This window comes from Stegostoma tigrinum, chromosome 23 (genome assembly GCF_030684315.1).
Source record: "Stegostoma tigrinum isolate sSteTig4 chromosome 23, sSteTig4.hap1, whole genome shotgun sequence".
In the NCBI taxonomy this organism is placed as follows: Eukaryota; Metazoa; Chordata; class Chondrichthyes; order Orectolobiformes; family Stegostomatidae; genus Stegostoma; species Stegostoma tigrinum.
The window spans coordinates 14,670,261-14,684,387 of NC_081376.1; the positions used below are offsets into that span (position 1 = coordinate 14,670,261).

Below are 14,127 nucleotides of genomic sequence, written 5' to 3' on the forward strand. Positions count from 1 at the left end.
CTTGTGAAAAGAGTTTGAGCAACTCAGAACAATAGAATAAAACAAAGAACGGTGGATGTTAGAACAAAAACAGCAATAAATGTAGGAACTCAACAGGTCTGGCAGCATCTGTGGAAAGGAACAGTCAATGTTTTGAGTCCAACATGACTTTTAATTCTGAAGAAGAGTCATTCTGGACTCAAAGCGAAAACTCTTACTCCACAGATGCTGCCAGACCTGCTGAGTTTTTCTAGAATTTTCTGTGTTTATTTCAGATTTCCAACATCTGCAATATTCTCCTTGTAATCCTAATCAGCTGGTAATTCCCAGTCAATACCCACTGCGACAATTTTTAGTAATGTTGCTGTTTGTACGTAGCCATATTCCCCACATTACAAAAGGGATTTCAGATCATAATTACTTCATTCACTGTAAAGCACTTTGGGATGTCCTGGAGTCGTAAATTCAAATCTTTCTTGCTGGCAACCCAAGTTAAATTCCTATGTAATTTGTAAAGTCAATGCAAAGACTGTAAATGACAAGCTGAAGTAGGTCAAAAGTACATTTGTAAAACTGTGCTGTTAGCATCATTGCAGTAATCAGCGGGCATGCTGTAAACATTTCCTGTAGGCTATAGTGATAGTTTGCAGTTAAGAGCATCTGCTGTATTCTAACTTGCTGCTGAGATACCAGTGCAAAAGCTTATAATGCATTCTGTCTCTGTATTTGGGAGTAGCTTAGAGGAATTCACAAAGCTTTTGAGATGATTGTGCCAAACTAGATTCATCTGCTCCACTGACTGTGATTGTTATTTCTGATTCTGAGGCTGGTGTCCCTTTTAGATTTCTAGACGGGCTTATAACATGTTAATATTTTATGAAGCAATCAAGGTGTCTAAAAAGATAAGCATCTTATTAGTCTTATTGTGTGTTTTGAAAGGATTCAATTATCCACTGGTTTTATGTAACAGCACTAGCAAACCAGAGGCCAAGAACTCAAACCTAATATGGCAATTTTGAGATAGAATTAATTAAATAAGGAAAGGCACATTCTGAATACAAATCTGCATCTGGCTCACAAACACCTCTAGCCAATCTAACTTCTGCATGATTCTAATGCCTCTCTATGTAGGATTGCCACCTCTCCAAAATTGTCCTGCAAGTTCTCAGAATGACAGATTAATCTCCTGGACTCTACTGGTAACAGCTCTGAGTGAGAAATGGGGGGTAAATCACAAGAACATTTCTAAAAACAAAAAGCTTGTTTTCTTTTCCAATTTTCAGAGATCATATCTTAGAATCATGGAATTCCTACAGTGTGGAAGCAGGTCTTTTAGTCCTTCGAGACCACAGTCATTCTCCGAACAGCATGCCACCCAGACCCAGCCCCCTACCCTATCCTTGTAACCTTGCATTTCCCATGGCTAACCTGTCCAACCTGCACATCCCTGGACATTGGGCAATTTAGCATGGCCAATCCACCTTACCAACACATCTTTGGACTGTGGGAGGGAACCAGAACACCCAAAGGAAAGGCATGCAGACACAGGAAGAATGTGCATACTCCACACAAACAGTTGCCTGAGGCATGCTGTGAGGCATAGTTTATTATCATGTGCAAAATTGGCGATTGGAGAATATTAAAAGGGCTAATTGACTGGGTGCTGTGGTTGGAAGATGGATGGCATGTGAGCAAGATTCCAGGAATGCATCAAACAATGTTGCTGACACTAAGCTTTGCTGATAACTTTGAATACTCTCTAGTAATAACCCAGCAAATTACTCAGCTACATAAAAACAGTGCTGAAGAAGGCTCATTGTTATCACAAATGACAAGGAAGGGACAACCGTGAGTCTTTGCTGACCTCTCACTTGCCAATGTTTTGAACATTCATGCCCTGACGTAACTCAAATATATTCAACTTTGCTGCTTGGGATTTCAAAATTTTTGGGAAGATTGCAATATAAAAAATTAGGATTGCTCCACATATTTATTTCCCTTAATAAACTAGTTCTGTGATTGATAGCAATGATTTGAGATTCATTCTGCAATTCCATTCATTTTTCTGTGACAAACCAGAGCTGATGATTAAAAGTGGTACCCTGACTTGTGAATTTCTGAAGGTCCTGACCCGAAACATCAAACTTTCCTGCTCCTCTGATGCTGCTTGGCCTGCTGTGTTCATCCAGCTTCACACTGTGTTATCCCTGATTTGTGAACTGTGTTTGTGTAAAACTTCAGTGTTGGACCAATGTTTTCCTGTTCAGTTGATAGGCTTTATGTTTCCAGCAGATGAATCCTCTTCAGGCTGTCTTAATAGCATAAATAATTCTTCCAATGTTATGGTAAGTGAATATTCCTTTCATTAGAAGAGAGAATGATACCTGGGCTGTATTTGCTGATCCCTAAGAAAAACCTAACAGTCGCTATGTCACCATGCACAAGTCAAACCTGAGCCCATGTCTGTAGCTGGTACTCAAGAGGATAAATACACCTTTTGAATTTTGACTCAGACTTTGCTGCCAAACTGATGGTGACTTTAATTATCCAAAAGGTTATTAATGTGTAAATTGTTCAGCAGTTTGTAGCAAGGAAGGGATTGTCCATGAATTGTAAATCACCACAATTTGCTGAATGATTTATTATTGCAAGATGGGTGCTTAATGTCAAACTACTGTTAATTTGTGAAATTGCCACATTTGTGGGCTGATTTCCCACTGAACATGCGGAAGAAAGTTAAGGCTAGCACTTAGCAGTGTAAGAACTTTATAATTAGGTGATTTATGGTCCTGCAGTGCCATTCAAGCTCTGGCTCAGAAAGAAAAAAAATGTTGAAATCTCATTCCTCTATAGAGTCCAGCATCATATCCCTGCCTTGCTCTTCACACTAAAAGGAATAAACTGTAACTGAACTTTCATTATCTCATTCAAAAGGCCTCCCACTTCTCAACTGTCCCTTTACTTGTGTATAGCCTCCCCCAATCAAGTTTTGAAAGTTCCAGTCTAATACCTTCAAAATTGGCCTTCCTCCAATTTAGACCATTAGTTTTTTGATCAGTTCTATCATTTTCCATGACTAATTTAAAACTAATAGAATCATGTTCACCTACTGACGACGAAGTGAGGGAACAAGTCTGACTCAGAAGTGTACATTGTATGAATTCCCACTTAAGCAAATTCTGGGTCATAGAAACCTGGAAAATACCAGCAGAAAGCCATGTAGCCCTCCTTCAAGCCTTTCTCACCATTCATTATGCTCATGTCTGATCATCCAGCTCTACAGCCTGTTCCTGCTTTGCCCCCACATTCTTTGATCACTTTAGGCCCACGTGTCATTATTGACTCATTGAAATCATATAATGTTTTTGGCCTCAACTACTTTATGTGGTAGTGAGTTCCATAGGCTCATCACTCTCCAGGCGAAGAAATTTCTCCTCACCTCAGTCCGAAATGGTTTACCCCACATTCTCAGACTGTGACCCTGGTTCTGGAACTGCCACACATACCATCATCTGCTGGGCCAGCTGGGAATTGGTAATAGCTCCCACTGTGAAAAAGATCTCTTAGGCGTCATTTTGCCAACTTGCAGCCCTTAAGACCTGATGCCAAACCAGTCCCACCCTTTCTCCCATCCCACCTTCCCTTGTCTTAAAGAACCTGCGCGTTAGCGGAACACTTGGTTGATCGCAATATATTCTATTCCCTCTGAAAAGTTTGAGTGAGTTTGTAGATACGAAGTGACAGCCACTTTTTATACTGCGATCCATTTCTCACCAACAACTGCAGGGGAGCTGTCAGTGCCTACGGTTTATCGTTGTTTGGGGAGCAGTAGGTGATGAATATCGAGTGCATGCTGCCCTGCAGTTTACTAATGTTAGTGGGTCTGAAATGGAGATGTAAATTGCAAACTTCCAGCACAGCGCCTTCTAAGGGAAAGTCACTAACTATAACACGCTCGCTTTATCATCGTAGACTCAGTTTATAGGTGTGTGTGTCTAGAAAATATACATTATTCAAGCCCAGTTGGACCTCGTTAACATGCATTACTGAGAATTGGTGAAAGGACTGTTGTAAGAAGTTGTTTTAAAGCAGGTGGACAAGAACTAGACTCCAGCGGTTGCCATAGAAACACTCGGGTCGAGCAAGATAAAATGCAGTAAGTTTCAAGTTTTACGTTTAACGAGTGAGGATAGTCCAGAAACACTTACCCTTCTTTAGCTTTGGCGCTGAGAAGAAATTCGGGGGTGCAAAGCTGCCTCTTCACCCCCCACCACACTCCCAAAAAAAAGGTGCTGTTGATGAGAATCCGGTTTCAGCAGTGAGCAGTGCAGCTCTGGATGGCTGTTCCGTGCAGGTTTGCTCGCAACCCCGTCAGCCTCTTGTCTGCATGACTCCCTCGCCGGGTAAGTTCATGTCTTTCCTCCGAAGCTCGTTACAGGACGATCGCGGGATCGTACAGCAGCAAGCAAACAGGGCAGTGCGATCCCATTCTCATTCTGGCCACTGAGCCGATGTCAACGAGAGGTGGATCTGTGTGTGTGTGTGTGTGTGTGGGGGGGGGGGGGGGGTGTTGCGGGGAGAGAAAGTTTACAAACTGTTAATGCATTCAGAGAACGCGGATTGACCTAGATTGTATTTCCTAGAATATAAAAAATGTACGGTGCATCACAATTGAACCACTTCTGTTTCTCTCTCTCTCTGACCCGCTGACTCTGTGACTGGTGTGTGTTTTTTTTACAAATATATATATATCAGTCGTGATTACTGTAGGGAGGCTGACTCTCGGCTGATACACCATGTAATGTGTGCTGCCTGGATTTCATTAAAGCCTGAATGCACTGCGGTCACACCACAGAAGGCTTGTCTGGCATGCTGCCTATTCCGTGGGTATGATTTCCAAAGAGGCACCTCGGAACTCTGTTCCTTTCCTGAAGGCACACCCCCACCGCACCCCCCCCCCAAAAAAACCCATCCTCTAAACTTCAAAACAAGTGCTGGCACAGCGCTTCTGTAGGATACACGAGTTTCTTACTGACACTGAACAAGGCCCCCCAACTATTTTGAATCCTTCTGCCTCAGCGCACTTCAGAAACCCTTTTTAATTCAGCCCAGTGTTCCCTTGTCACTGTGAGCCTTTTTTTGCTCTTTTGTTTCTCAAACTCTCAGTAGCTTTCTTACACGCGTTTTATCGCTGTGCTGCCTGAACCCCACTAGTTTAAAATTCAACGCGATGGCTTGAACAGTTTTTGAGTTTAAAAATAAACGGTTGGCAAGGGAAGCGGGATATGTCCTGGCATTTTCTTCCTATCAACAGTGATAGTGCTTGTGACAGCTAACAGAGGGGGAAAACGTTGTTAAGAAAAATCTAGAAAGCAAAGGAGGAAATGAAAGAGAAAAGGGACCCTTCCAAGTAGTGACTGTGGACGGAACTCCACACAGTAAAAGGGGGAAAAATATAAACCTGCTTTTTTGTTTCTAAAATGCCTCGGAGGGCGAGTCGGAGCCGATTCAGAGCTCTTTGTCAAGTGTTTGACATTTTTATGACTCCTCATTAGGAGAGGATGCAGCAACTTGTTTTGAGAAAACAGCAGCTGTAGGATCAGGACATAGTTTTCAGATTTTGACGCGTGCAGTTTTGAAGGAGGGCGTGGATTGGCGGTGCGGGGTGCATGGGGGTGTTTTGGTTGAAGGTAGAGGAGGGGTCTCTACTGCACAGAGTGAGCTAACATTTCATTCCAGCCGAGGAATGTTGAGCAAGAGATAGAGAACTGCAATCATTCTGTGCCCTCTCAACAGCGTTATGTTGGGCATTCGGAGATTGTTATGTTACAACAGCTGCCGTAGACCCCTAAAACAAAATCTGCCTGAAAAATGGACCTGTTTGCAATCCTTTACGTGACAATTTGTACATGTTTGGGGTGATTGGTGTGACGCAATGCGTGGTGAGTTCAGTGAATTAGAGTGCAAAAACTCTCATGTCTGAGACCAAAGACTGTCGGTGTACGTTCCACTCCAGAAAATTTGAACATAAAATCTAGTCTAGTGTACCCTACCTCTGAGGTCAGAGGTGTGGTCTGTTTTAGGCTAATGCCTTGTCCATCTCTCAAGCGTTTAAAAGATTGCACAGGACTTTGCATAAAAATCATTAAAGTGTCACAAACTGGAACAAAAAGTAATCAAAAATGTTAACATGCAGGTTTTTAGAGACTGGAAGACGAGAACCCAAGGATGTAGAAGTCAAATTGGGGCCTTGATAGAAGTGCTGTTTAAACCACCCCTGAAGTACTGCCAGCAGTTCTGGGCAGCACATTTAAGGACTGATATGTTGGTCTCAGAGGTTGTGCAACATAGATTCACTGGAATGATAGCAAGCTGGACTAAATTACAAAGAGATGACATAGATGAGGTTACATTCATTACCATTTACAATGTTAAAGTTTGGCTTGAATGAAGTCCTCAAGAAAAGACAGTGTAAATAGTAAGTATTTCCACCTGTTGGAAAGTCTACGGCTAGAGGACAATGTTTTAAAGTTAGAGTCAGACTTTTCAGCGTGGAATTCACAAATACTTCTGGACACAAAAGGTGGTAGCAGTTTCAAACTGCATTTTGATTCGGCTGTTAGCTTTAATCAGAGACTGATACATTTTTATCAATCAAATATATTTGAATTTGAAGCAAAGATGGGTAACAGTTAGATCATTCATCAGCCGTGATCCTATTTAATGTTGGAACAAACATAAGGAACTGAAATAGCTTACTCTTGTTTCTATGTTCATAATATATTTGATATGTGACAGTTTAGTTTACAGCTGCTGAGTATCTGATGGTTCTGCATTCAATTTAATGTATTCTTTGAATTCACTATATGATTTAGCCATATTAATATTTTATAATACTTTGCCACTATCTATGCTATCTCACATTTCTACTTTGACTAAAAATATCTTGTAGCTTGAAATGTTGAAATATTCAAGTGGGTGACTAAATGTTTTAAAGGTGTGGCGGTGGCAAATGGGATGTAGAGAGAGGATCAGCGGTTTAAGAAAAGAGTTAATATGTGTATCTAATAACATACACAGTTACTTCTATCATACTGGTAATTCACTATGTTTTTGTTCTTGATAAATATTTGTAGTAAGAGCTGTTCCCGGTGATTAATTAGATGCTAACCGTGGAGTGTTACAGAATAAGAAAATTCTAATTTTTATTCCTGGTCTGTGCTAAACTTTTCTTTTAAATTGGGAAAAGGCTTGGCTTCAATGTGGAGAAGCAGCTTCTTTTTATATATTATTCTCCTTTTAATTCCTTCTTAACCTCTTGGACTGTGTTGTAGCTTGCAACATGTGCCTGCTTAACTGAATGTCTTTTGCCACATCTGCAACACTCAAGTCTGATCTTGGACAACACTCTTTCCTGTATTGTCAGCCACTTTCATTGGCTTTAATAGCTGGGGTGTCTTGAGCTTTTAGTTTTGTGGCCCATCTATATGATTAGCAACAATTAATAACATTTTAAAATTCCAGTTCCTATTACTTTGGATTACTCGTTCCTTGATATAGAATCAGCCCACTAGGTAATATCACTACATACAGTCCTTGCTATAGCTTAAGCTTCAATCATTCTACCAGGGATGTCAACTATTAGAATTAAATGTAAACATCTGGCCCTTTTTCTCATTGGTGTTTGTGGGATCTTGCTGTACAAGAATTAGCTACGGTGTTTCTCTGCAGTGCATTAGTGGTCACACTTCAAAAGCACAAAAGCAAAATACTGTGCTTGCTGGATATCTGAAATAACAACAGGAAAATGCTGGAAATATACAGCTGGTCTGTAAGCGTCTGTGGAGAGAGGAAAAAGAGTTCATATTTCAGGTCAGTTGCCTTTCATCACCTTGGTCTGACGTCATACTCAACGGCATTATAAGTTTGGACTAAACGTTCATAAAAATTCAACACAAACAATATATTAAGATGACTGCTGTAAACATTGTGACTTTTGGCATTCAATCTATAGACAGCATTCGGTAACTGGTAATTATCTGATTAAATATGGAAATAGGTGTTAAATATTTCACAGTTAACTGGGGAATTCAGACATCCCATTGTTTAAATCTGGGCCATCTGTAAAGGACTATAGGAATTTCCAGACTATATGTCTCCATGTTTCACAGTGGACAAAACTCAGTGACTGTTCTGGTGGCCTTCCCCATCCAGCATAGACTGGTGGGCCTCAGGCACATTAACCCACGACACAGGATATGGAATCAAATGAACACAACATCTTATTTGGAAAATACCTTGAACTTATGAAAATTCACTTGGTGAGGCAGCAATGTGTTTGCAAGATGTTTAAAAATCAGTTAAGAGCGACTTGCATTAGAACCAATAGTCAGCAGCAAGCCCAAGTTGACCACGAGCTGCAAGTCATCAAGTAACCAACGTTACAGTTTAAAAGCTCACCTGAGAGCCAGCAGCACAAGAAACTTCACAGGCTGCTGTGAACGCTTTGATTTATATGATCCTCACTACAACTTCCAAATTGTCAAATCTGTTCAAGGAGCCACAGAACTACCACACGGAAGTTGAGAAGTATAAATCAGAAACTGAATTAACTGTAATCAGTAAAGTGTGTATGTGAGGCCAAGTGTGTGACACTGTGTTAATTCAGGTTAATTGGGTTAGAATAAATAAACCTTTACTTTAAACTCATTAAAGGCTTTCTGCTGAATTACTAATCTGGAAAAGAGAACTGCAAGAAAGAAGACAAGTCTGTGACACAAACCTGAAACATTAGCTCTGTTTCTTATCATACATTTCAGAAATACTTCACTGACTCTCAGCCTTTTCAAGTCCTGAGGAGGTGATAGATGTCACTCAGACATGAATTCTATTCCCTCTTGAAGTAGGCTGGGCTTCAAGGGCTGGGAACTGCATATAACTTAGGGGTAGCAGGTGGACAACCCTGAGGTCCCTTAAATGACCCAACTACTTTAAACTAAAAAGAAACAAGGAATCTGAAATACAAACATGGAAGAATCAAACATGGAAGAATTGCTGGTTAGGCAGCATAAACAGAATAGTGGAAGATGGGTTAAAATCTCAGCTGATTCGAACGTGTCAGAGGGCAATTTTGGGGAGACGGTGAGTAGAGATTGTTCTGACTGTAATGACGTCAGCCAAGTGGACCTCATAACATGTGAGTTTCCCATTTGGGGCTGTTAATCTGGCCCAATCAGGGAGCTGCAACTGACAAATATAAACTGGAATCTCAGAGGTTCTGTTCACGCTGAGAGCTGGCTCTGAAGGAGCTGGATTTCAAGGACTCTCCACATGTAAATAAGGGGTGACAGGATACCGACCTCTCTGGAATTATTTCAGTGGTGATGAGAGTAGAATCAGTATGTGGAAAGAATAAATTACTTTTTTCTGAGCAAATGACATTTGGGTAGATGAAAAGAAATGAGTAATGCTCCTAACAGTTTGTGGACTTGAAGCTTTTTCAGTTATTAGGAGCCTTTATGACCCCAAGCTGCCTCTAATTCTGAGATGCTATTGGTTTTACTTGGCAATTCGAGAACGAGGAGAATCTGTATCAGGATTTTTGATGAGATTAAGAAACTGGCAGAGGCATGTGACTTTGGTTTAACCCTTAGTGAGATGCTGAGAGACTGGTATGTGGGATTAATGATGTAACCATGCAAGAGTGCCTACCAGCTGAAGGCCAACTAGACTTCAAACAGGGAATGCAACTGGGTTGATCATTGGAAAATGTGGCAAGTGGAACATAAGAATTGCAGGATATTCTGAAAGAAGTGGACACCCTCACTGGTTAGACTGAGCTTGGGGGACACTACTCGAGTGAAGGTAATTGCATTGCGATGATATTTGGAGTCCGGAAGTTCGACCAATAACTCTATGAATCTAAATTTGCAATAATAACAGGTCATAAATCCCTGCTAGGTCTACTTAAAGAGGGTAAGGCAGTGCCACCCATAGTTTCAGGCCGAATTCTGCAATGAGCTCGAATACTGCATGTCTAATTACAAGTTGGAACACCATCTGGGAGGTGAAGTAACAAATGTGGATGCATTGAGCCCCATCGTGCTGGCAGATACACCACTGGTGGTACCACCACTGGAAAGGTCTGTCATGGTTTTACATTTTCTAGACACACTTCCAGTCATAGCTGACAATGTCAAACTTTGGACAGAGAAGGAATAACTGAAACAGCCGGAGGTGATGGGGAAAACCAAAGGGACATCACAATCAGAATTGAAACCATTTTTGGACCCGGGGAGACCAGATCACAGTAGAGGATGGCATATTATTAAGGAAAACAAGAATGATTCCAAAGGGTCGCTGCCAGATAATGGCTGACCTCCACCAGGGTCACCTAGGGATTTCCAAAATGAAGATGTTGGTAAGAGATTACATCTGGTGGCCAGCATTGGATGCAAACACAGCTGCATTGGTGAGGCAGTGCCCAGAGTGCCAAGGACAAAAATTACTGCCAGCAGCTCCCCCACATTCCCCCACGGAGCAGCTGGGTATACCCTGGACTTGGTTACATGTTGACTATGCAGGTCCTTTCACGAGTTCAATGTTCTTAGTCATTGTGGATGCCCACTGAAAACAGCTGGACATGCATACAGATAATTCATCAAACATAGGGATGACGAAAGAAAAGCTGCGCGCGTCTTTTGCAATACATGGTCTCACAGAAGTGTTGGCTACAGACACTGAACCATCATTTACCAACAGTGAGTATTTCCTAGAGTTGAATGGTATTTGTCATATAAGGACAACTCTACACCATCCATCATCCAATTGTCTGGCAGAAAGAGCAGTCCGAACTTTGAAGGCAGGTTTAACGGAACAGCCTGCAGCTTCACTTGATACCAAACTGTTTCAGTTTCAATTTGATTATAGGACCACCTCTTGCGCAACTGCAGTGATGGCTCCAATTGCTAATAGGGAGAAGACTCTGCACCAGGTTAAATCTGATCTTCCTGGACTTGTGGAGAGGATGAAATGAAATGAGAAACGCCAATGCCAGACATAAGACTCTGCAAAGCGAGAGAGACAGTTTACTTTAGGGGATGAAGTTTGGTGTTGGAATCATGGGAATTCCCCTGCATGGGTAAGAGGCATGGTCAATGTGAGGTCACGTCTAGTGATGTATAAAGTTCAGGTAGGTGCACTGGTCCTGAACAAGCACATGGACCATATGAAAGCTGTAAACTTGCAAATGGTGCAAGAACAAAATGTGCTCGGCTCCTCGACAGCCTTTCCAACTGTTCCGGAACCCATGGACTCTCCCTTTCTATGAAGCATTGACGATACCTTGGAATCTGAGATGGACACAATGGATGTTGCTGTCTTGGTGTCTTTACCATCTGAGGAGGAGAATGAATTTCTTTTGATACACTCTTGGTGAAAGAGGCAAGCTGCTGTGCTGCCATATGAGAGGCAGAGTTGGAGGAACCTGACCTGGTGCAAAAACACCCCGGGAGAAGCTACAGAAAAAAAAAGTACCAGCTTATGTCCTCAGACTTAGAGGGAGAGGAATGTAGTGATTATAATGAGGTCAGCCGGGTCCACCTACAGAATATGAGTTCCCTGATTGGGGTTGTTAATCTGGTTCAATCAAGGAGCCTTGGCTGACAGATATGAACAGGAGGGTCAGATGTTCTGTTCACTGTGAGCACTGGCTCTGAGGGAGCTGGACCAGTGTCAAGGATGCTTCACATGTCAGTAAAGGATGACTTGGTGACGGGATATTGGCCACTGTAGAGTTACTTCAGTTCTGACTCTTGCACACACAGGGATATCTTACACAGTTGGCTTGAATGTGTTGGACCAATTTCAGAAAACACAAGATCAAACGAGCAATCATAGAAATTAGAAATGTATTTGACAGTTTGCTGAATTTGGTTTCTGTGAGGGCAGCCAGTTATCTGCCGATCATCATTCATATTCTCCTTTCCTTGGCCAGAAAAATGGCAGATGGTGGGTATGTGCTCAACAAACCTGGTGACGTTTGTGGCCATCTTTTAAACACTTGGTTTGTTAGTCAGTTCCAGAAATAGAAAATTAACTGATTCCAGCACCATTACTTTGCGACGACAGTGATTAAGTCTCATGGCAGCTATTCACAGCTTACTGACAAATGCCAGAATTTGGATCAGTTTCCAGCCACCAAACAAAAACCATTTGGGAACACAAAACTTTTTGATGGCGCAGTAGATAAATTCCAAGCGTGGTTTGCATTGTGCGAAGACCAATTTCAGTCCCCCGTCTCTGCCATGTTAATTGCTGTCAGACAGAGTGGTGATGTAGCTGTGCCCCTGAAAAGAATTAGTCACTGCACACTGCTCTCCAGTGGACCCTGCTGGAAGCTTGTGCAGAGAGCTCATATCTAATCTTTTCAGCACCTTAAGAGAATAGAGACGCTCTGATACAGTATTCTTGACTGCTGAAACCTTTGCATAAAGAACACATAGAAACATCAGGACGTTGCAGATAATTTGAATTATGCAGATGGGTTTTACAGCCTGGACTACACCATGTGTTTTCTTACATAATCCACCCCAGAAAAGGAGTTCATTCAGCCGACTATGCGTGTTCTTTGGTAGAACTATCAGTTAATCCAAAATCAGTTTCCTTTCCTCCAACCCTGTAAATGTTTGCCCCTCAGTTTCCTTTTGAAGTGTATTATTGAATCTGCTCCCATTGTCGGTTTTGGCATATCATAACATACTTGCTAAGTAAAAACAAATTCTCCTCATCTCACTCGTTAAGCCGGTTGTTTTAAATCTGTGTCCTCTGGTTATTAGCCCTTCTGAAAGCGTGTTCTCCGACCCTTTCAACATTGTTCATGATGTTGAATATGTCTATCAAGTTTCCCCTCACTCTGATCGTGTCCTTCCTGATTATGGGAGGGATGATCCTGCAGTGTACAGAACTTAAGAGCAGGAGTTGGTCAATTGGCTAATCAAGCCTGCTCCACCATTCAGTAAGAGCACTGCTACTCTGGCTGTCGTCTCAGTTCCACTTGCCTGTCTTTCTCCCCCATAACCTTTGACTCCCTTACACAAGTATCCAGTATTTACAAGTGAACCTTTAATATGAGTGTGTCTGTGGAATTATTCTGCTGTGTGTGGCTTCATAGCTAAATCCAGTCTTGAAGTAAGTGGACATGTAGTTTCAGCAAAACAGCTACACACCAACTAACAGCAGAATGTTGGATGACTTTCCCCAGGGTATACTGGTGCTACACTGGCAACCTCCAATGAATGTTCATAACATCCTAAGAAATAGAAGCCAAAGTAGTCAAATAAGCCCCTTGAGCCTGCTGTGCCATTCACTAAGATTATGACTGATCTGATTATGGTCTTAGCTCTACTGTCCTGCCTGCCCTGCCAAAACCTTGTCAATCAAAAATCTGTCTAACTTAACCTTGAAAATTCTCGGTAACCCAGTCTCCATGGCTCTCTGGCATAGAAAATTCCAAAGATTAACTCCCCCTCTAAGCGAAGAAATTTCTTCTGATCATCACCTTAAATGGGTGATACTTTAATTTGAAACAGTGTCCACTCTTCCCTCCCTCCAAGTTCTGGAAAACATCCTTTCAGCATTTACCCTGCCAAGTCCCATATATGTTTGAATAAGAGCACCCAGCAGTCTTTTAAACTCCAGTAAGTATAGGCTCAACCTTTCTCTATCAGCAACCCTCTTCATTCCAGAGATCAGCCTGGCAAACCTTGTTTGAATTGCTTTCAAAACTAGTCTATCCCTGCGATTTGTGGCACTGATTATATGTGCCAAGTCTCCCTCCTTTCCCTCCAGTTCCTCATTCACCTCCTTCAGTTTTGATGTTACATCTGTAAGGAGCTCAAAGTCTAGCAACCATACATTATCTGACAACTCGCTGCACATTTTATTTAAGAGAATTGACAATTTCAGGCATCAGATCAAGAAAAACCTTTTCAGGGTATTCCCTTGACTTGACATTAACATAGTGGATAAGTTCAACACAGGCAGCATTAAGTTTGAAGAGTAAGGGTTTAAACAAGTAATGGTGAAGGACAGTTACTGAAATCAAGTTTACAATCTTAACAATTACTTTTGTGACACGAGAAAAGACCA

The 14,127-nt window shown here is 41.7% G+C and overlaps 2 protein-coding genes across 4 annotated transcripts in view; one reads left to right on the top strand and one right to left on the bottom strand.

The window, feature by feature from the left end:
- The window catches only part of gpr146 (G protein-coupled receptor 146), a 90,888-nt gene extending 86,384 nt beyond the window's left edge, over window positions 1-4,504 (bottom strand). For both annotated transcript variants that reach the window (XM_048552158.2, XM_048552160.2), the window contains exon 1: window positions 4,188-4,504. The gene's annotated coding sequence lies outside the window, so the exon portion shown is untranslated. The remainder of the gene's footprint in view (window positions 1-4,187) is intronic.
- Window positions 1-14,127, top strand: part of LOC125462293 (uncharacterized protein C7orf50 homolog) — a 335,367-nt gene that overhangs the window by 299,900 nt on the left and 21,340 nt on the right. The window lies entirely within an intron of this gene.